The following is a 22,452-nucleotide window of genomic DNA, read 5'->3' as shown; positions in this document are numbered from 1 at the left end:
ACACATTACAGGGCATCTCTGACCCAGATAAATAGGTACCTGAAGCACTGCACAGACCTCAAAGACCCTTTTGTCCCTCTGTTATGACAGTATAACAGTCTGCAACCATAGTTGCCAAGATGCGGCACACCATGGGCATTAGCAACTTTTCAGTCACAAAGAGGATAGAATTCAGACCGTTCTGGCTCCAGAAGCGCCGGCCTCCGTCACTTGAGCTAAAAGCCAGTGCTATTTGTTGGACCTATGACACATGTCTGAATTGTTCTCATTCTAGCCTGTGGAGGCCAGTGGTATACATACGAACTAACAAGTCATGATGTTGTTATCAAAGGTAGGGGTGGGCAAGGGAGATGGGAGCTTGTTTGGAATCTGGGAAATGAATTTGGGGTATCAGTGAACCATTTGGGGCACATAGAGATTGAGCTGGAGGTGAAGGGAACAGAAGGAGCTGGATGGATTGGGAGGAACGGGTGAGTAGAAAAGGGGAGAGGAAAGAAGAGTTTCGTGAAGGTTCAGATAAGCATTAAATATGGCTAGGAATTGGGAAATGCTAATCGGTCCATTCCAAATGTGGTGTGACAGAATAAAAAGCAAAAAGTAATTATAGGTGATATGTGTCCATGCTTACTAGGAGTTTCTTAAAGCACCTAGAGTCAGTTGTGAAATACATAATTACAAACATGGTTGATCTGCACTGTGTGGGTCTCCATGCAGACCTGACTAAACTCCCAAAGTTCTGTCCCACCATCCACCAGGCTCAGCATCAAACCTGGAATGAATATTTGGAACACAGCCTCGTTTATGGTTGTTCCAAAGATGCACAAGATGGGAAACCTGGAAGGGAAGTCCTCAATACACCACAATATTTTGATTGGTCACTACAAATAAAATGGACACCTTTTCAAGAATCAACGGACCATAGAAGTACTGCTTTGACCAAGTGACAGTGCTGCCAGGGAAAGCTGGGATGGCGGCGGGAAGGCATCATGGAAAAAAGTATCTGCATACTTATGACTCAACAACCAACCTCCCTGCAAAGAACGTCTTGCATCCCAAGTCAAATTCAGCCTGCGAGACACTGAGCAATGAAGCAGACCAGCTGAACTCCGTGTCAAGGAGTGGCAGGCACAAAAGAGAAAGATAAGCTAGAAAAGAAACCCTTTTTATAAATTGGCCAGGGGAGCAGGTATGGTAGTAGCTACAGGACAGGAACGTAGAGGAAATACTGGAGCACCATAGTCCAGCTGTTCAGCAGAAGGTGTTTAGTTGGAAGGGGAGAAAGGAGAAACTTTTATTAATACAATTAAGTGTATGTGTTTGCACTATCATGGTAACAGGAAGGGGTTTTCCATTCTCAGCAACAATCAAACCCCTTGATTGAGATAAATTGCTTAGTTTCCTATCTTGCAGTTTAACCACTTAGGAGCGGGACTGTTGCCAAGGAAAAAAGAACCCCCCACTCCCACCTTTTATTCCCATAAATTATAAACTCTTGTCTGAATTACCTTTGGAGGAAGGGAGTGCCCAGAAGTCTTCTCCCACCCCTGTTCCCACCCACTCCAAAGTGTGCTTAAGAGTTAGCATGGCCATAGAATCTGGTCATTTTCCAATCAACTGAACTAATTTGTAATTTATGACTGCCAGTTCATGGCAAGCATCAAACATATGGGCTCCATCACCAGGAAGTAGGCTAATATGCATTATTATTATTATTTATTATTATTACTTATTATTAATAGACACCTTTCTTACATCATAGACATAGATGGCACTTTGCAGAATATGGAATAAGGCTGAGGTTCTGCTCTGAAGATCTTAAGATCTAGCATAGACAGGACAGAACACAGGGCATCAGCTCAGGTAAAGGAAGGGTGGGGGAGACGAATAGCAAGGAGGATGGTGTCAGGGGCTAAGAAGGCGTGAAAGGGGGCTTCAGGAGGGGATTTGAAAGAAGAAAGGTCAGTGGGTGGACAGGAAGTGGGGCACCATGTCAAGTGTAGTGGGCAGCTTGAATAGAGGTGTGAAGCAAAGAGTGGGACAAGGGATGCTGTAAGGAGGAGGGTTGAGGGGGACTGGACACACATTATAATATTGTACTAATAATGTAATTATATTATTTGCATTAGTAATTATTACTACCGTTTTATTGTTTGTTCATTTATACAATGCTAGTGGTGTGCATGGCACTGCAGAGACAAATCAAATCGCATGTCCTGTGGAGCTCCTTGCCAGAGGATGTTGTGAAGGCCAAGACTATAACAGGGTTCAAAAAAGAACGAGATAAGTTCATGGAGGACAGGTCTATCAATGACTATTAGCCAGGATGGACAGGGATGGTGTCGAGCCTCTGTTTGCCAGAAGCTGGGAATGGGTGACGGGGGTGGATCACTTGGTGATTCCCTGTTCTGTTCATTCCCACTGGCGACTGTCGGAAGACAGGATACTGGTCTAGATGGATCTTTGGTCTGACCCAGCATGGCTGTCTTATGTTCTTATGTCCTTACTCCCAAGGAATTTATAGTCAAAGGCCTCACTCCTGTAAAGTGTTATACAAGAAACTTTACTCGATTAGTAAACCCATGGAAATAATAATAGTCCCATGTGTAAATTTAGTCCCCAGCATAAGACTTTGTAGGATTTACACTCACGAGTAACTTCACTTACATGAGAGTTCCTGTTGAGCTCAATGACATTATTTGTATGAGTAAAGTGGTTTGCATAACTCTTTGGAGGATTGAGCCCTAAGGGCTCTGTCCAGCGACCACTGACACACATGAGTAACATTACACACATGAGTATTCCCATTGGACACATAAGACTAGTCACCTGAACAAAGGTATTCCTGTGCATAAGTGTTTGCAGGATCAGGGCCTAAATGTATAGGTGATATTAGCAGGATGCAAGGACCAAGAGCAGAGATGAAGAGGGGGGCTGAGATTATTTACAGCCTTAAAAGGTGAGGAGCTTAAATCTGACGTGGTGAAGAAATAGGAATCCAGTGAATGAATGATTTCAAGGAGGGAAGTGACATGTTCGATTTGCTAGCCAATCAGTCACAGATTCCTTTAGAGACCATTCTAAGCAGTTTGTTTGGGTAGGGTGTCGGCTTGAAATGTAGCGAAATGGCCCAGTCTCTGCACCAGGCACACCATGACAGTGGTTGATGGAAAGGAAATACTTAATGGTCTTCTCCCTGACAAAGATGGACCCCGAAATAATGGATCTTGAATGGGAAATTGCAGTATTTACAAGTGAATATCCGTGGATCTGATATGCAGAGCTGGCTGGGTTTGGGATGGTTTTTTTAATTGTCTAGATTTTGAGAATCGTGTCCTGTTTGCCTTTTCATTTGACCAGATTTTTCTCCCTTCTTCCAGCTGGTTTGATTAATTGTTCCAACTAGCTGCTTTTGCCTGCTCTTCCATATGATGATCTGAATCTATCTATTGTTTCTAATGAGTGGGTTTGGGGCTTTACCCAGGAAACAATACAAAGGATCTTTCCCCTGAGAGTCCGGGGCTGAGTTGTTCTGATAAAACAGAGGCAACACATTAAACAAAAGGAAGGAATAGCATTTTCTGGATGAAGATTTCTGAAGGCCATTTCCATACAGGATCAGCATACAGATCAATATCTGAGGCCTCAGTCATAATAAACTCACACATAGGTTTAACTTTAAGCATGTGAGTAATCTCATTAGGATGACACGCTCGTCCATAATAATGCATGTCATTGGGACCACTCATATGCTTAAAGTTAAGAATGTGTGTAAGAGTTTGCAAGTGGTGGGCCTTAAACTGTGAACTCTGGAGAGTAGAGATACTGATTGTTGTTTAGCACATTTTACTTCTTATAAATTGCTGCGTGCATTTCATTCTATCAAACTAGATGCATTATTGTTTACATTCAATAAATAATTATCATGCTTAGTAATGTTTAACAAATGTAGATGGGACATCAGTTCTTTTTATAATGGCATTCTACAAATTCATGGTACATTCTCATCTGGGATACTGTGTTTAGTTCTGGTCAGCCTCTATCAAAAAGGATAGTGCAGAACCAGAGGAAAAGCAGAGACAGGAGATGAAAATGCTTGAGTGGAAAGACTGGAATAGTTTAGTTTAGAGAGGAGATGAGTATGAGAGGACAAGACGGAAGTTTACAAAATAATGAACGGTAGAGAAAAGGTAAATCAAGCAACTTATTTACCTTTTTTCATAATGCAAGAATTAGGGGCCACCGATGAAACTGAAAGGGAACAAACCTGATAAAAGCAAAAAAAATTTGCACAATTTATGGAGTTAACCTGCAGAATTCAGTGCCACAAGATAATATCAAAGCCAAGAGCTTTGTAGGGTTCAAAATTTGGATAAGAAAAAGTTTTAGCATTCTAGGGGATTTTAAAAAAATCAGAGGGATATAAACCGTCACACTTCAGGGAATGCGTCATGGGTAGGGAAGGAATTTTCCTCTAGGTGAGATTGGGATTTGTTCCCCTTCCTCTGCAGTGTGGGGCACAAGTCACTTGCTAGGATCACCTGGGAATCTCTCACTGAACCAATTCCCTGCCATTGCAGAGGCCTCACACATTGGTGAGCTGGATCCCTCCGTTCTCTCCCTGTGGCACACAATAGTTTAGCATCCTGAGAGCTGTAATACTTTGTTCTAGTTCTGGTGGTTGGACTTGGTGTGCCAGTGGCTGGGTGGGGGCAGCCTGTGATATACACAAAATCAGACTTGATCAGGTGGTCCCTTCTGGCCTTACATGCTCTCTAAGCCTAAAACTTGTTGCCTAGGGTTTGGAAGAAACTTTCCTTATGGATATTTCACTCCACAATCACCCACTAAGGGTTTCAGAGTAGCAGCCGTGTTAGTCTGTATTCGCAAAAAGAAAAGGAGGACTAGTGGCACCTTAGAGACTAACCAATTTATTTGAGCATAAGCTTTCATGAGCTACAGCTCACTTCATCGGATACATTCAGTGGAAAATACAGTGAGGAGATTTATATACACACAGAACATGAAAAAATGGGTGTTACCATACACACTGTAAGGAGAGTGGTCACTTAAGATGAGCGATTACCAGCAGGAGAGCTGGGGGGAGAAAACCTTTTGTAGTGATAATCAAGGTGAGCCATTTCCAGCAGTTAACAGGAATGTCCGAGGAGCAGTGGGGGGGGGGGAATAAACATGGGGAAATAGTTTTACTTTGTGTAATGACTCAACCACTCCCAGTCTCTATTCAAGCCTAAGTTAATTGTATCCAGTTTGCAAATTAATTCCAATTCAGCAGTCTCTCCTTTTAGAGTCTGTTTTTGAAGTCTTTTTGTTGTAATATTGCGACATTTAGGTCTGTAATCGAGTGACCAGAGAGATTGAAGTGTTCTCCGACGGGTTTATGAATGTTATAATTCTTGACATCTGATTTGTGTCCATTTATCCTTTTGCGTAGAGACTGTCCAGTTTGACCAATGTACATGGCCGAGGGGCATTGCTGGCACATGATGGCATATATCACATTGGTAGATGTGCAGGTGAACGAGCCTCTGATAGTGTGGCTGATGTGATTAGGTCCTGTGATGGTGTCCCCTGAATAGATATGTGGGCACAGTTGGCAACGGGCTTTGTTGCAAAGATAGGTTCCTGGGTTAGTGGTTCTGTTGTGTGGCGTGTGGTTGCTGGTGATTATTTACTTCAGGTTGGGGGGCTGTCTGTAGGCAAGGACTGGCCTGTCTCCCAAGATCTGTGAGAGTGATGGGTCGTCCTTCAGAATAAGTTGTAGATCCTTGATGTTGTATTGGAGAGGTTTTAGTTGGGGGCTGAAGGTGATGGCTAGTGGCGTTCTGTTATTTTCTTTGTTGGGTCTGTCCCGGAGTAGGTGACTTCTGGGTACTCTTCTGGCTCTGTCAATTTGTTTCTTCACTTCAGCAGGTGGGTACTGCAGTTGTAAGAATGCTTGATAGAGATCTTGTAGGTGTTCGTCTCTGTCTAAGGGTTGGGTTTTTTTGGACCTTTCTTTAAAGTCCCTAGTATTTGCTCGTGGCAGACACCACATTCTGGCCTGGATGGGCTGACTGAGCATGGCAATACAGCTAGTCCAACGTTTCCTACGAATTTATATCCACCTCTAACTCTGACAACAACTAAACCGTGTTACACTAACTGTTAATCCTTGTCAGTGTTGATGCAGTGAATCAGTGCTGGTCTAAGGGCTTAGCCCCTCTCTTGAGTACTGAGAAGACTCAACTTCTAGGCACTGACTTCAGAGGAAGTAGCGGGCGCTCAGCTCCCCACTGGATCAGGCCCTTAGGAATGGGAGTGTTCCAAGCAGTGAGATTAGTTTAACTTTCCTTTGCCAAAGAGTGTACAGGAAAAGGGAATCAGGTCAGTTCATTGAGGGAAAACAGCCTGTTTCAAGTTGCCACCTTCTACAAGCCCCTGGCTGATTGTCAGGAGCTGCTAAGTGAAAGCTGCTGCTCAGAGTCAATAGGAAGACAGAAAATTTCTCATTTGAGTGAGTATGTGTTTTTTAAAACGCTATGCTGATAAACAGTACCAGGGCTCTAAAACACTTCCCTAGCATGGACTGCATCTTAATGGAGAGATCATCCTCTGGACACGTCCCATCCCACGCAAGATCCCATAACATCCCTGGGACAACTACAACTATTGCTTACATGGAGAGGTGATATGAGGACGATACCTAGTGTATTTGTAGCTGGTTTTAAACACAGTTTAGCAACTGGAAATAGGGATAGCCAGCATCATCTAAAAGTCCAGTCTCCACTGCCCACCAGCAGGTGTTTCACAGATCTTAGCTTGAGAACTACTGACTTATACCATAAAAACTAGGGCCCGAGGCTGCAGTGGGTTGTTTTGTTTTTATCGCTCACTATCTGGATTGCTATTCAGAGTTGGACCCAAACTGGAACCATTCATCTGAAGTTCCTGAACTTTGCTGGGTTTGGATAAAATAGGAATTCAGTTTCAGGTCACCCCTGGTTTTGGCAGACTGTGAATCCAAGCAATGAGGCTTTACAAAAGCAAAAGGAAAACTACTCCCAGGTTTTTCCCCAAATCTAATGCAAACCTCGGTCAAATAATGAGTCAGGATAGTTTTGGGTGGAGGGCCAAGAGGATGGTCTTATTCTTGACTCTACTGGATTTCTATCCACATCACAACACCAAAACCCAATTTGGTCTGGCTTGCCTCAGGTGAGGCCTGGGACGACAACAGGCAGAGGTATTGCAGGGAAAAAGTGGAGCCCGAATGGCAGAACTAGCTTAGTAGCTGCTCATACGTTTCCTGGATCTAGCTTAGCTTATCATCCTCTTTGGTCCAGGACCTGAACAGCTCAAATGCTGGTTTGAGGTGCATTGGAAAAGCTGAGGGGGCTCAGGACTAGAATAGCTGAGATGCTTTGTCCTCTGGACTGCAACACCGTTACAAAGCCTGTGTTGTGATGTGGGAGCCTGGGATTGGAACAGCCAAGACGTTGTAGGTCAGGATTGAGTTACATTTGCAGAGCTGCGTGGGGGAGCCTGACAGCACCTGCCCACATCATGCCTGACTACGGCTTATGCCACCCATCCCTCATTTTCATGATCAGCAAATTCACCCCCTTTCTTTTCAAAGCAGCAAAGCCTTACAATCAAAGTCTGGGAGCTTCCAAGGCTAGGCTGTCGATGGGGTAAGAGCTGCCATCAGGAAACCTTGAACAGATAGAATGCCCACTTGATAGATTTTTTCATAGTCTGAATGGCAGAGAGCAAAAAAGGAAGTCATATGGATCAAAATAGTTCTACGGTTTGGGAAGTGAAACCTTGATACCGAGACCTCTTGCGTTTGCACTGACTTGCAGGATGGCAGGTTGTCTCCCTGACCCTGTCCAGGCACAAGGTTTGCCTCCGTCTCTCCAAATGTAACTCATTCCTAGCGTTACAGACGTTTGGTTTTCTCCTTTCTAAAGATTCCCTCGTTTCCATCTTCCTCTTTTGAAATCCCTGCCATGGCCCTGCACTGCAGCCTTTGTAGCTGCAGACATGTGGGCAGGACTGTCTTTGGGAGCCCCTTAGTGTTGCTCCTCCTTTGGCCAGAGGGATGGCTGCAGAGTAAGGTGATGAGCCCCTGTCTCCACTCTGTAGGGTCCCCAGCTATTGCTGGCATGGGAATGAGAGGTCAGACCTTTTAAGGGCCAGTTTCTCAGTTGGTGGAGGTCTGTTCACTTCAGTGGAGCTTTGCTGATTTAGACCAGCTGAGGGATCTGGCCCTTAGTTTCAAAAGTTTAAACTCTGCTGCTTAACTTAATTTTTAGGGTGGGCGTAAAGGGCTAACAGGGCTGCCCTAGGCACCCGTGGACCTTGTGGCCACAGAGAGCTGCCCAATCCCTGGGGGCCTTCAGTGGATGCTCAGTTTAAAGTGGGTGTCATTTTCGTTGCTGTGGAGGGCATAAAAGCCCCTGTTTCAATATTTGTGGGTGGGCCTCACATCAAGTTGGGGCAGCCTTGAAAACCCTGCTTAGCCATGCAATGTCATTTTCATCCTGGTGAACCCACCCCCTAGTATCTCAAACGCTTTGGCACGGCTTTTAATGTCACACGGGTTGCTCCTTCAAGTGATTTCTCTGCCCTGTTTGGATGCACAATAGAATATCTTGTGAGACCACTATTTAGTTAGTGACCACATCACTGCCTAGCATGGAAACCTTCACATGTTATTAACAGATATCCCCAAATGGACACCTCTGAGTTCATCCACCTTCAGGTACTTGCTGCCATCAGCCTTCAAACCAGACCTCAAACTGCTTCCTGGCAAATGCTTTATCTCACTGGGGCTGCTCCTTACTCTACAGGTGTCCCATGGCCTGGGTCTAACTCCTCACTTCAGGCACAGCCCCTGCATTTCAATCATAGTTTTGCAGTGACTCGTTTGGCCTTTTCCCTATTTCTGGTTAGCAGCGCAGAGACCAAAATTGTCTCCTCCAAGTGATTTCTGCCCCCCCCCCACAAGCCGCCGTGTGGGTGCACAGCAAAATATTGTTTGTGACCACTATGTAGAGAATAGAAACCTTCACATGTTATTAATACACATCCCCGAATGGACACCTCCTGTTTCCTACATAACCTCTAGAATTACACACTCAACACCTGATCCTGCAAGGGGCCAACCGCCCCCCTGGGAGATACTGAGCATCTGTCATTCTCACCGACTTTCGCAGGAGCTGGGGGTGCTCAAGTGGCTCACAGGTTCAGGCCCCTACTCACCTGGTAACCAGAGGTTGCCATAGGATATCAGCTTCCTCCTTGCCAACTTTTGATGAAGTATCATGACTGGGTGAATGTCGGGACTTTTTATTTTATTTATTTATTTATTTTATTGCTTTTTTGTTGTTGTGTCTGTTTTCCCAGGATACACCAGGAGATGTCAAAGTCCTCTCCAGTCCAGGAGTAAAATGGATTCCTTGAAGTCTTGGGCCTGAAGAGGTTAATTTTTGTGCTTCGCTCCCCAGCTCACTGCCGGGCTCTGGCTGGGACAGAACATCTGTCTGTTGCTATGGTTGCAGTATACTTGAAGGGGATGACTGGATAATTATTGCAAACATCCATCCTGCGATGCTGTTCCTGGACCCTCTGTCGCCAAAATTAAAGGCTGATGGACAAAAGGGTCAGAGTGGAACTTCTGTTACGGGGATCCTATCGAGGGATGGGGTGTCTGCAACACCTTTCATTTGCATAATTAATGAAGCTGAGGCTGCAGGGTTCCTGGGAAATGTAACATGGACTAGCAACAATAAGATGGCAGTGAGGACTCCAGCTTCCTAGTTGGCTGGTTAGTGCTCTGCATTGTGCTAACACGCAGTGGTGCACCCCAGTTTGGAGCTAAATGGGGAAACAGCCTCCAATTTCCATTCAAAGTAACTGTGTGAGATAAACTCTCTGAACTGATGCCTTCGGGCCCAATCCTGCAAACACTTCCTACCAAGCAGCGGACTCAACCCTGCCGGCTGAGGAGATCCTGGGATGCATTTAGGCCTGTGGTTACCCTGAAGCACAGGGACAGTCACATTGTCTTCAGTGGGATTACTCACTTGCTCAAAATTAAGCATGTGCTTACATGCTTTACTAGATTGGGCCATAGGTGCTGCTCCTTTCCTTCCCCCAGAAATCCTGTCCTTACAGCAGCCTGTCAGGGGTGATGAGCAGATATATTGGCAAGTGCATTTCCTGCATGAGGGATCCTTCCAGCACAAGGCAGGTTGTTGTGATGCAGTGAGAGACACTTTGCTGGTCCTCTGGGCAGGAGTGAATCCATGCCAGTCCTCTGCCAGCTCGTGCTTGCTTAGACACTAGGGTAGTAGGTGCTGTAAAATACCATAGATCAACAGCAAATGTGCTAGCCAGTGTGGGGCAAACATGCTCCTCTCTCAGCAGACTATGCCTCCTTGGGTTTGTGGCAAGGACCACATGTTGCCTCTTGGGCACTCCTCCCTGTGCTTTGGGGGATTATTCTGCCCAGCTGCTTGTATGGAGAGGGCTGAGTCACAACACCAAAACCACCCCAATCTAGAATTTGCAGCTGGCCTATTTTTCTGTGGGGCTTAAACTAAGACTCTTGATCCAACTCCCTGGGAACTTTGGGATGTTTGAAATCCAGATCTGGACCCCAAATTTGCAGCACAGCTCCCTATTGGCCAATTTCTGCTGTCATCTCCAGCACGCTAGTGCAAAGAATGGTGCAGAAGTTCCCCTTTTTACTTGCTACTGTTGTACCATTTGTTTCACTACATAACTTCAATACATCCATTGTACAATTTTTCTGTTTATCCACAAGTGGTAGGTTGGTGAGTCAGAGAATTGAGCTGGAATCACAATGAACACAGACCTTGTGCAGCCACTAGCCAATAAACAGAGTTTCACAGTGAAGGGCCCTCAGCCAAAGGCACGCATTATCTCCCAAGAAGTCTAGGTAGGCTACCGGGGACGAGACTGCTCCACGCTCTCCAAGCTACCTGTAACAGTAGGAATCAATAATAACACAGAGCATTTAACAGAGCGGTTTACATCTGCAAAGCCCTCTGCGGACGTTAACCAGTAGCTCTTCCCTACACCCCATTTTATAGGTTGGGAAGCAGAGAGACTGAGTCACTCGCCCAAAACTGGTCGCAGGTGTGGAATTAGACATGTTTGGCTTATTCCACAGGTAATGCTGCCTCCTTAAATAAGAATAAGTGGAGAGTATAGAGAAAACCCTGGGCTGCCAGTTGGGTTCTCCTTGAACATCATCATCCATCCACAGCATTTCATATATGCTAAGAGTGAGTCCTGAAGTCCTTGCACACCTTACTGATTGCAACAGAATGACTCAGGTGCATGAGGGCTACGCGCATGTGATTAGGGGTTGTCAGACTGGGCCCCATGGCTGGAGAACCCTTTCTGGATTGGTGGGGGCAGAACCAAGTTCTTCCCTCCCAGTGGCTATTGCACAAGGAGAATGGGATAAACATGGGTGGAACTGCATGCCCCGCAGTAACGATACACAGGGATGTGGTAGACTTTCAGACAAGCTGGTATGTGAAGTACAGGTCTCCATTTGTAAAGCTGGCAGAATGTCTGTTTTGGTCTCTGGTGTGTCTGTTCAGTCACAACCTCCCACTAGGGTTGGTTCACTCCTTCAGGGCCCCGGGAGAGCTCTGGGAGGTATTGTCCTCGAGTCAGACTCAGTGCCTCCTGAAAGTACAGTAGGAGCTCAGCCATGCCTCCTAAAGATGCAGTGTCTACTCCCCCTGAGCTGATTGCAGCAGGAACAGCAGGTGCTCAGCATCTCTCAAAGCCAGGCCATTTATATGTAGATGCCCAAATACGGTGTGAGATGCCTGACTTTAGTTTGGAAATAAGTGACTAGCCTGAGGGTCTCAGAGTGAGTCTGCAGTGGAACCAGGAACAGAATCCAGATTGCAGGCCTTCTGCCTGGTGCTTAGGCACCAGAGTCAGCCCATGCTGCATTCAAGCAAGTGATTGCATCTGAAAAGGGCACAGGTTCCTTTAAATGGTTTACAATAGACTGCCCTTTGTACTCTGGCACCACTATGGTTTGATCTGAATCAGTCACTGGAAACTCAGGATCCTTAACCTCTTCTGCTGGGGCTGCAGGCTGGAGGGCTGTGGGAGCAGATCCTGGTGTGTCTGTTGAGAGGACCTCCTTGGCAGGGGGAAAGAAAGAGCAGCCCCACTGGTGTCAGGTCTTGGATCTGAAGCTATGGGGTTGCTTCACCTTTACGTTCTCGTTCTCGTATTGCAGGTACTTTGGGAGACTATTTTTTTTGCAGCCTCTGCAACAGCTACAGCAGGACCCAACCCATAGGATGAGGCCAAGGATGAACAATTAATCAAACACTTCGAGATCTTCAAAGAGCCCAAATCAAAAATCAAATAAAAAAGAGCCTAAACAATCAGACACTGTTATTTGTTCTGTTAGGGGGAAAATAAACGCCAGCCTCTGAAACTTTCCAAGGCAGGCAGGTCACCCCACAGCTGCCCGTGCAGGGTCCATCTCACGTTCTTCGGAAGCAGCTGCTACTGACCACTGTTGGAGACAGGCTCCTGGATTGCCCGGACCCTGCTCAGGTCCTGCCTGGTGAGTCCTGTGTTCCTATCAAAGCTCTTGTCGGATAAAAAGCTCTCGAAGGTCAATTTTGTCTCTGAGCTGTTAACCAGAAATAGAGAAAAGGCCAAATGAAGTCACTGCGAAGCCATGGGTGAAGTGCAGGGGCTGCACCTCCACAGCGGGTGTGAGGAATCAGATCCAGGTGATGTGACACCTTTAGAGTAAGGAGCAGCTCCAGCAAAGTCAGCTATTTACCAGGAGGCAGTTCAAACCCGGGAGCTTCCAGCAGGGACAGGTGTAGGAATGGGAACTGCTCCGTGTTCTTTTCTCGCTCTCTCAGATTTCTGCTGATCAGCAAAAAGCAGGGCAGGCCCTGTTCATCTGCTTCTGGATCAGGCCTGCTTGTCTAAGGCATTTGTGCAGCCCCTATCACTGTATGATCTGAGGCCTCACAATCTTCAGTGTATTTATCCAGATAATACTCCTGTGGGCAGGGCAGCCCTATTATCCCATTGTACAGATGGGGAACTGAGGCTCAGAAGATCAGTGACTTACCCAAGATCACATAATGAGTCTGTGGCAATCCTTTCTCACTGCTCCAGAGCAGCCATCCCTTTAGCATCCCTTGAGGTTCACACACGTCATTCTGGAGCTAAAGCAACAAAGGGTTTGTGTGTACTTGAAGCAGAGTGTGAGGGTTACACAGACCCCGAAGCAGACTCCAGTGATGGGACAGAGTCTGGCACAAGGGAAAAGCAATAGCTTTTGAATGGACTCATCAGGACACAGGCTACAATTCTGCTACAAGGGTGTTAACATTGCCCAGTAGGAAAACATGCAACTTTACAATACACTCCACCCAGTCTTGCCCCTTTGGGCGCAAGAGCCTAGTCTGCAACGCCTGCCATCTGGAAGAGCCGCTGCCTGTCTCGAGCGCTGACTATCTCTTCCCTCTGCCGTTCAGTGTTCAGCTCTCTGCCATTTAACTCAGCCAAGGGTTTTGGCATCATTTGCATGAAAGATGCAAAGCAAGGCCCCATCCCTGCTAGAGATGCAGATTTTCTGCCCGCCCTCAACCCAGACAATCTAGGGGAAGTTAATGCTTCTGCTTCCTTCTCAGGGTGATGCTTCGGCTGCTGGGACAGCATAAATTGCTAGTTAAAGGGATTGTCACCCTGGCATTTCCATTGGGGGTCCTACTGCACTCAGAGCCTTTGCTGTGGCTTGTGGGGTTGGAATCCCCTTGTGCGCTCCTGTATTTAACAGAATGATTTTTCTCTGTTGCCTTGATCTAGACAGGCTTTCTGTGGTACTGACTAGGGGCCAGTGCCTGCTCCTTTTTACTCACGTGAGTAGCCCTGGGGGTGAGAAGGATTTGGCCTGCAGCAGAAACCTACAGATGGGGGTTTTTATTAGACTCTCCAGCCTGTTCCTCCTCTCCTGTATAATTCAGTCACATGAAGAGAAGCTGTGGAAGGAGGGGAGAGGAAGGGGAAACTTGCAAAGTCAGCCATGGAGAGGAATCTGTGTCAGAAAGCATTACAAAGGGAGCTGGGGGATTGGCTCCAGTTGCTTCCAGTTGCTGTTTATTTGTGCCAACCCCTTAGGAGATTGCCCAGTGCGATGCAAGGCTCTTTTTTTCCCTGCGTCCCTCTCTCCTTTTATTGCACTGCAGACTCCGGCTGGGACAGCCCATCTCTGTTGCTATGGCTGCAATATGCTGGAAGGGTTTGGCCGGATAGTACATGCGAGCATCTCTCTCTTTCCTGCCTTGTGGTTCTCCTCCAGTCCCCTCTGTCCAGACCTTGCAGCTAAACGGCACTCGGGAATCACTCCGTCTCCTCCATGGTAAAGCGATGGCATGGATTTTATACACATTAGGTTAGACAGGTCTGTGCATGTTGCTCTCCGGCTGGCCTTCTTTTCTTGGAAAATAGGAGCCTGAAAGCAGGGGCAGATTAACGGCTGGTCTGAACTGGGAGGGTGCCTGTGAGCTCCCAGAGGGCGGATCTTTGGCTCCTGGGACCGGGGTGGCTGGTGATTCTCTAAGGCGGGCAGGGAGAGGTGACTCATAAATGTGTGTGCACAGTGAATGCACAGTCGTGAGTAAAGATTAGACCGTGCCTGCCCCGCCTGCCCTGTGGAGCTTTCACCGCACGGGGACATTGGTCCTGCCGCTGTCCACTGGGACCAGGGAGCAGGAGGGACCAGCCGAAAGCACTGAGCACAGCTGATCCCAGGCCCTGACAGGCAGCTGATCCTCCAGCCTGCCCACCCCCTCCCTGCCAGCTGCTGCAGTGCACGCAGCTGGGTGCTGGCTGAAAGAAGGAGCCACTGTCCAAACCAGCTCCCCCATAGCCTGGCCCCACACTCCACCGGCCTGCAGTGACAGCCAGGGTTTACAGCATCCACTCCCTCCTCAGTTCCCCCATCGTGGCCCCGGGGGCCGACAGGGCTTCCAGCCGGCATTACCCGGCTGGCATGAGACCAGGCCTAGTGTCTCAATCACACGGAGGGCAGGGACTGTGGTGCTGGGCCTGCTGCCTCTCCTCACCCCAGGCCCCTTCTAGGAGAACCCCAGCCAGGCCATGCAGCCACAGAAGGGGGGAGGTAGTTGGGGGCTGAGGGCATGTTGTTGGGGGGCCTCGGGACTGAGGTGGGGAGGAGAGGCTGTGGGGAATGGGGCCTGAAGGAGGAAGGAAGAGAGGATGGACTGAGAGAGGTGAACGGAGGCCTTGCGGTTGAGCAGAAGGGGGGGGGGGGTTGAGGGGAAAAAGGGGCTCAGTGGAGAAGGGAGAGGGTGTTTGTTGTTCCAGAAAATGGTGGAAGTCCGTGGCAGGGTCCCTGGGGGAGGAAATGGGGTCGTGGCGCTGGTGAGGATGGAGGGGCTCAGGCTCAGGAGATGGGGTTGAGGGGCTGAGGCCATGAGGTGAAGGGGCTGAGATAGAGGAGAGGTCAAACGGTTGGTATCACCTGCCCGGAGTGTTCCAAAGGCATGAGTCAGGCCCCCCCAAATCACAAGACTGGCTTAAAAATAAAGAGATTTTTTTAAAAAAAGTTCTTCCAGGGTCGTTTTCTTTGCCTGCTGGGTTTGAGCCCATTGGGTCCCCGTCTTCCAGCTTTTCTCCACGGCCACAAGGGCTGGAGAAATGAGAGCTGAGATTCTCGTGCCTCCAGGAGCTGGGGCTGTAAGGAAGATGCCAAATACCAAGTTCCTGGCGATGCCCCATTTCCCTCAGCCTCTGCTCCACATCTCAGTCCCAAGGCCCCTTCCTGCCCTCCCCACCTGCCCTCAGCCCCCAGCTACTTTCCCCCTTCTTCAGGGGCTGCATGGCCTGGAACACTGGGAGGAGCCGTTTGGGAGGAAGCGTTTTCCTGAGGGTGGATCAGGGCCCTTTTGTGCTTTGCTCTATCCCTGTATGAACTGGGGCGAAAGCAGCTTGAGACGGGAGGGGGCTCACTGCACCAGCCAGCAAGGGGATGGGAGGTCCCCTCAGCTTTTAGCGCAGGAAGGGTGTTTGCCAACCCCTTGGGTTCCCTTCCTTTCACCCTGAACACGAGAGCTTTACTTTCACAGTCCCTGCTAGCTGCTCCACCGCGAGGGGCCTCTCAGCACCACCAGGCCAAAGCCTGTCTGCAAACGTTTTTAATTTGGCTACCGACATTCAGCCGGGGGTCAGTGTGCATATGCAAGGGCTGAACCTGGAGCGGTGTTTTTCTCAGGGGCGAAAGCTGATTAGCACCAGCCCTCTGGCAGGGAACAACCAGACTCAGTGCGGGGCAGCCTCTTAGTGCCGGCACACGTATGTTTGTGAACTGGCATGTTTTTAAGGGACAGTTTTGGCACTACAGGCACCAGGTGCTCCTAGCCACGCCACTCCACCGGGATGGCTCTGCTCTCTGCTGGAGGGACTGTCTGTAACCCACATCTGCAGTACGCTGCGGAGCGCGCCATGGCAGCGACCAGGCTCTCACATACTCGTCTGACATGGTTACTGCAGACGCGGTTCACACAGCAGCATTTTTCCTGGCACAGCCATGTGGCGACTGCGTTGGCTTGGCCACACCTTCTGCCCTGCCGCTGTATTTGTACCGGAGTAACTGGGCAGCTGTCCCATGCTGCCTCAGTGGCTGGTGCCAGGAACTGGGGCTGTTTTTCACATGACTCACACCCTGGGATATCCTGCCCAGCCTCTCTGCTGAGTCTGCCGGTTGTGCTGAGGACACCTGTCTAGCAGGAGCTTTTCTGAGATGAGCAAATCCATTTCGTACAGGGCCCTTATCAGCCACGGGCTGACAAAGACTTTAATTCACTAGCAACCTGAGGAAGCTTTGACCCAGCGAGAGTTTCCTAGTCTGCCCCTAATGAGTCTAAAACAAGGCCACTTCTGCTGTTTTGCTGAATCATCTGCTGGGGTGGAATCTGGGGTGGGGTGTAAACTACCTGTCATCCCATACCAGTGCCTGTGATGGAAATGCTCCCACAGGGGAAAGGTGCTTTAATGATACTGCCAAAGTAAGACCCATCTTTGGCCAAGAGAAATATGTGCATTTGTAATAACAGGCTCATTTCTGAGTCCCCAGCCACACTGGGCTCGGAATCAACTCCAGGAGCCATGTTCAAACTCAGCGTAAATACAGTTCCAGCTAAGTTGGTTTCTAGCAGTTGGGAGACCTGTGAGGGCATGGCCAACGCATCTTCAAACCATGGATCCTTAGCTCCATTTGGAGCCCAGTGTAGCTAGGACCGAGGCCTTATCTGCACTGCAGCATCTACTGCATTTAACCCCACTGCTTCCACACAGTCCTGCTCCAGAAGTCTGGGCCATGCAGACAGGACAGAGCCATGTCCTAACCATGTCAAAGACCCAGGCGCTAACGGTTGAAAAAGCCCACCCAGCCCAGCCCAGCCCAGCCGACTTTCTGTATCGCGCCGCAGCATGTGGGGGTCATTCCCTAATGTGCAGTGGGCTTGTGGAAGGGTGACACTTTCTCACTTGCATTCAGAGTCACTCCTGCTGATTGTAGGGACAAAGATAAGCTTTTACTGCTTTCTACTCCTCACACTCCAGCCCAGAGTGAGGGAGTAGCTGGGTTCTGTCCCTTCCCCTGAATAAAGCAACAAGAGAATCATTTCCCAAGCTACATTTACAATGTCAGTCAACTACACCTGTGCAGCCCTATGTAGTGGGCATCTGGAGTCACCAGCAGAAGAGGTTCTGCAAGTCTCTAGATAACACAGAGATCTGTATAAGTCTGTCTGTCACAGGGTGAGTCACACCTTCACCTCCAGGCTCTGACCTGTACTTCCAAGTCATAGGGCTGCTGCAAGGCCTGCTGGGGCAGGGTGGGGCGAGGAAATAAAAGCCAAGCCACTTTCCCTGTCTGAGGCCGGGAAGAGCTAGAGAGAGCAGCAGCTAAGGAGCCCTCGAGGGAGAAGAGCCAGTGTCTGAACAGGGCTCCCAGTGGAGAGAGAGCTGGTAGCAGTGCTGCAGGAAGGAGGCCTCCAGGCAGGCTGCCAGTGACCCAGACAAGCGAGGGTAGGAAGTAGCCTCAGGAAGGGAGAGGGAAGCGTGGTTCTGAGGTGGGCGTGTGGAGTGTGGGCCTGGAGTATGGTCCAGAGGAACTAGGTGGCTCTGCACCTCAGTGCTGCCACCCGGAGATCCGTGTGGAAATCCCAGCAGTCAAGGCACAAAGGGACTTGCTTTGATTTGTTTGAACTCCGATTTCTCCCAAGAGGAGAGGACTCTTGGCATAACTGGAGAGCTGAGCCATCCAGGCACCAGAGGGAGACTGAGGCGAAAACTGCACCTGATGGGAGAGGTAAGCCAACCCCCTCACTGCCCCAGGCTACACCTGCACAGCCTCCCCCACCTGCCTCAAGGCTCTTTCTCCTCAGTCCTGAAGCATCTATTCCCCCCCATGCCCCCACCCTATTACAAACGTTCTCTCTTCCTTCTCCTGTGGCTGCATTGGCAGCTGTGGGGTCGTACAAGGGGGAACTGGTGGGATAATTTGGTCTTCAGAACTTGTTTTATTGGTGATGATGTGCAAGAAGGAAGAGCCCAGCTTGACTCTCAGATCCCAGGTTGAGCTTCTGGGGCTGGCCATTAGAAAAGGCATCTCTTCACTCTGAAACTGAGCATACCTGATATGCTGTCAGTGAGGCACAATAAACACGGGCACCCTTCCTCTCCCTACCTGTTTTACAGAGTTGCTTTGCAGAGCAGAACTGCACTTCAGCATGGTATTAACGCAGCTCTGAGGAAGCCAGACAGTGTTATAACCCATGCTGTGTAGAAACAGGCTCATGCTGCATTATCAAATGCAGATTTGCAACACTCCAGAATTCAGCAGTCTGTGGAGCTGGCATTTTGGCTTGGCCTGTTATAAAGGCAGGGACCATTTGCAAAATCTGAATCCACAGATGGGTTTAGATCTTAACACTTCCCCTCACCTAAAGTTTGGGACAGTGGGAAAGACTTGGATCTGGGGCACGGTTCAGAGCCATCTCTACTCCTGTGCTTAAGCATGATTTCAGTGGGGACAGACTTTAGATGAGACATACACACATGGCTAACCATGTAGTTCTATCCCATAATTGCATCTGGTGCTTGGTGTTTACTTATGAACCCAGTCAGGTAAAGTAAAAGATTTTTGAAAATGCAGAGATTTGCCCTTCTTCCCATACAATGACACGTTCTTAACTTTAAGACCATTTAGGGACTTTGTGCCGATAGCTTTGCTTCACGTGTGCAAAGTAGGAGCATTCTTTCTCTGCGGCTTGTGGAAGCGAATTTGCAGGCCAAAATCCTGCAATAGGAGTAATGACACTTACTGAGTTCATGAGGGGGGTTGTGAGGCTTAATTAATCAGTGTTAGTAAAGTGCTGTGAGATCCTTGGGGGGAGGCGAAGGGAGGGTTTGGGGTGCTGCATAAAACCAGAGCAGTATTACTGTCTCCTGTTCTAGCTGCCGTCGGGCGAGTGTCCCACACAGTCTGGATTATTTTGGTGTTTATGTCCCATAAGAGCTACAGGGGAGGCCTTCTAAGAGCTACAAAGAGGGGGTGGGTGCCAAGTCTCTTTGAGAGTCCGTGCGGGCTGGGTGCCTAGTTGCCCTTCGAAATCTTCCCTGCATCTGCAGGGGGTTCCATTTACAGGCCAAAGAGTAACTAAGGGCCCAGTCCTACAAGGTTCTGAGCACGTCCAGCTCCCATTCAGGCCAATAGGAGTTGGGGGCGCTTGCCATCTTACAGGATCAGGCTCTGAATAAATAATGGATTGGGAACTTACCTATAAAAGCTGATTCCCTGGCAGTGGAAAAAACTAAAAATGCCTATGTCCCTTCCAGCCTGCTGGTGTCTGTAACAGGATGCCTCAAGAAAGCCCCAAATGAGCAAATAGTTTCTTCTCTGCTGTTAACAAACTGGCTGTGACAGGTGAGGTACTATGTCATTATAGGCCAGAGGGGCTTGTCCCATTTTTAGGCTGTAGCCGGGGTGCCCAGAGATGGAATGGAGCTGGTTTGCCTCAGGCTTCACCCTGGAGCTGAAGAGAAATGGGGGCACCAACTTTTCCAGTTAATTGAATTTTTAAGACTCATGTTTTAAAAACTGGGTGAAATGACGTAAAACAGTGTCACCCTCTTTCAGGTGGGAAGTCGAGCCGACGCTCGTAACATGAAGGACGCTCTAGTATAACTAGAGTTCGTCTGTGCAAACACTCGGATTTATTGCTGGAATAAGTGGATGTGGCTCATTGGCTGCATCTTCAGCGCCACTTCCACCATGCGGCACCATCTGGGATCTGGACTTGGGAGAAGAAACATCCCATGTTGGTGCAGGTGGTTGGAGTTGTAGCCAAATGACCATGTCTCCTATGACATTTAAAGGTATCAGGCCAAACTCTTTGCTGGTGTAACTCCACTGATGTCAGGATTAATTTGGCCCATTATGTTCAGTGGCTCACCCAGAGAGCAGCAGGACAGAAAGTACCTGGGCTAGAGCCTCAGCTGTGCCCGAGGAGCACACAACACACAGCTCAGTAGGGGCTGGGGCTGAGCAAATGCATGTGCTTCCTTGATCCTGGAGCTGCTTGAGGCAGGGCTGTTGCCTAGGTAGGAGTTATAGCCACCTGAGGGCTGCTCTAACTTACACCAACTAGTAACAGTCCCAAGCTGCCAGGACTGCAGCCAGGAATTGCTGGGGCTCTGGCCACGCCCCCTCTGCTTTGGCCATGCAGCAAAAACAGCAGGGAAAACGCTGTGGCACAGACCCCGGCGGGGGATAGGGACACAAATACGTACCCAGGGCTCTGGGCAGGTTTGTACAGTCCATGCTGATGCCCATGTTGCTGCATCTTCACTGCTATTTTTAGCTGCCCTTGCTAGATTAAAGCTGGTGCAAGCTGCAGTCACACCTCCAACTGCAGAGTAAACACCAGAAGATCTCCTCTACTCCAGAGTGATCATCCCGTGGCTGGGTAAGCCTGTGTTTAGGGGTGCTTTGCACCTGCTGCACCACAGCACAGAATCTGGGCCTGTTTGCAAAAAGTGGGGTTCTGAGGGTTAGCTTCCAGTTAAAAAAAATTCAGCTGGTTCTAGCTGTCAACCAGGCCTTGGAATGTGGCCATAGATCTACTCGCCTGCTTGTTCCTGGGGCTAGTGATCCTTCAGCTAAATCCTAGAGGGGCTGGTAGAAACCAACAGAGACCAGCAAAAGGCTTCTAATGGCAGCTGCAGGGATTCCCACCCGCAGAGTTGCAAGTGCTGCCTTTGAGGGCACAAGCTGGACACGCACAGGAATGCAGAGGGCTACATCTCCCCGGGGTGGAAAGCTGCAGGCCACGAAGATGTTGTTAGAATGGGGTTAATTAAATGGTGATTCTGGCAAATCTGTCTCTGGTGGGGCGTGGGGGAGATGTGGGGTTAGGGTGTATCACACAGTGTTGTAACACTGCACACTCCGAGCCCGGCAGTACTGATGGGGCCCACTGTTCTGGGAGCCATCGCACAAGAAAAGACAGCAAGGAAACCAGTCACTCAAGTCAGCAGCCCCTTTCCTTCTTTGCCTTTGACCTGCAACGGCTGTGCAGAATTCTCTTAGTGGTCCTTTGCCACCCTCTGCTGCCTCACTCTCTGCATTGCAAGATGGCATCTTTCCTAAGCTATAAATAATGCTTTGTTTCAGAGTAGCAGCCGTGTTAGTCTGTATTCGCAAAAAGAAAAGGAGGACTTGTGGCACCTTAGAGACTAACCCATTTATCTGAGCATGAGCTTTTGTGAGCTACAGCTTTGTCCATGAGGGGGTAGTTATTGTGCATGAGGGAAATGCCAGCCAGGGGACAGAGATGTGGAGGACAGCTGGGTGTGACTTAGCAAGCACTCTAGGGAAACATTTCTTTGTGCACATGGGCCTGCACTGGATCAAATGGCTCATGGTCTGAACTGCCCCCAAGGCTGGCTGGTGGGGATGCTCAGGTATTGTGTCTTGGTTCTGATCCATACAGATGAGCTTGAGTCATTAAGTACAGACTTGAAGTTCCCAGGGTCTGAAAGGTCTGGTGCTCAGTCCCTGCTTCTCTGCTGTGGGGAGGCTCTTTGGGAGAATGACTCTGTAGGGAAAGAGAAGCAGAGTGAAGCAGCCTGCTGGGATGGACTAAATGCACCGACAGTCCTGTGCTAATGGAGGTGCTGCAGCCTAATGGCTAGGACACAGACCTGCAAATCGGGATCGGGTCCTGGCTCTGCCCTTGCCTTGCTGTGTGGCCTCAGGCAAGGGATTCTGCCTCCGTTTCCCTATCTGTAAAATGGGAATAATGCTACTCATCCACCATCGTAAGATGCTTT

The sequence above is a fragment of the Lepidochelys kempii genome, chromosome 13 (genome assembly GCF_965140265.1).
Source record: "Lepidochelys kempii isolate rLepKem1 chromosome 13, rLepKem1.hap2, whole genome shotgun sequence".
Classification (NCBI taxonomy): Eukaryota; Metazoa; Chordata; order Testudines; family Cheloniidae; genus Lepidochelys; species Lepidochelys kempii.
Note: the sequence above shows the minus strand (reverse complement) of the source record.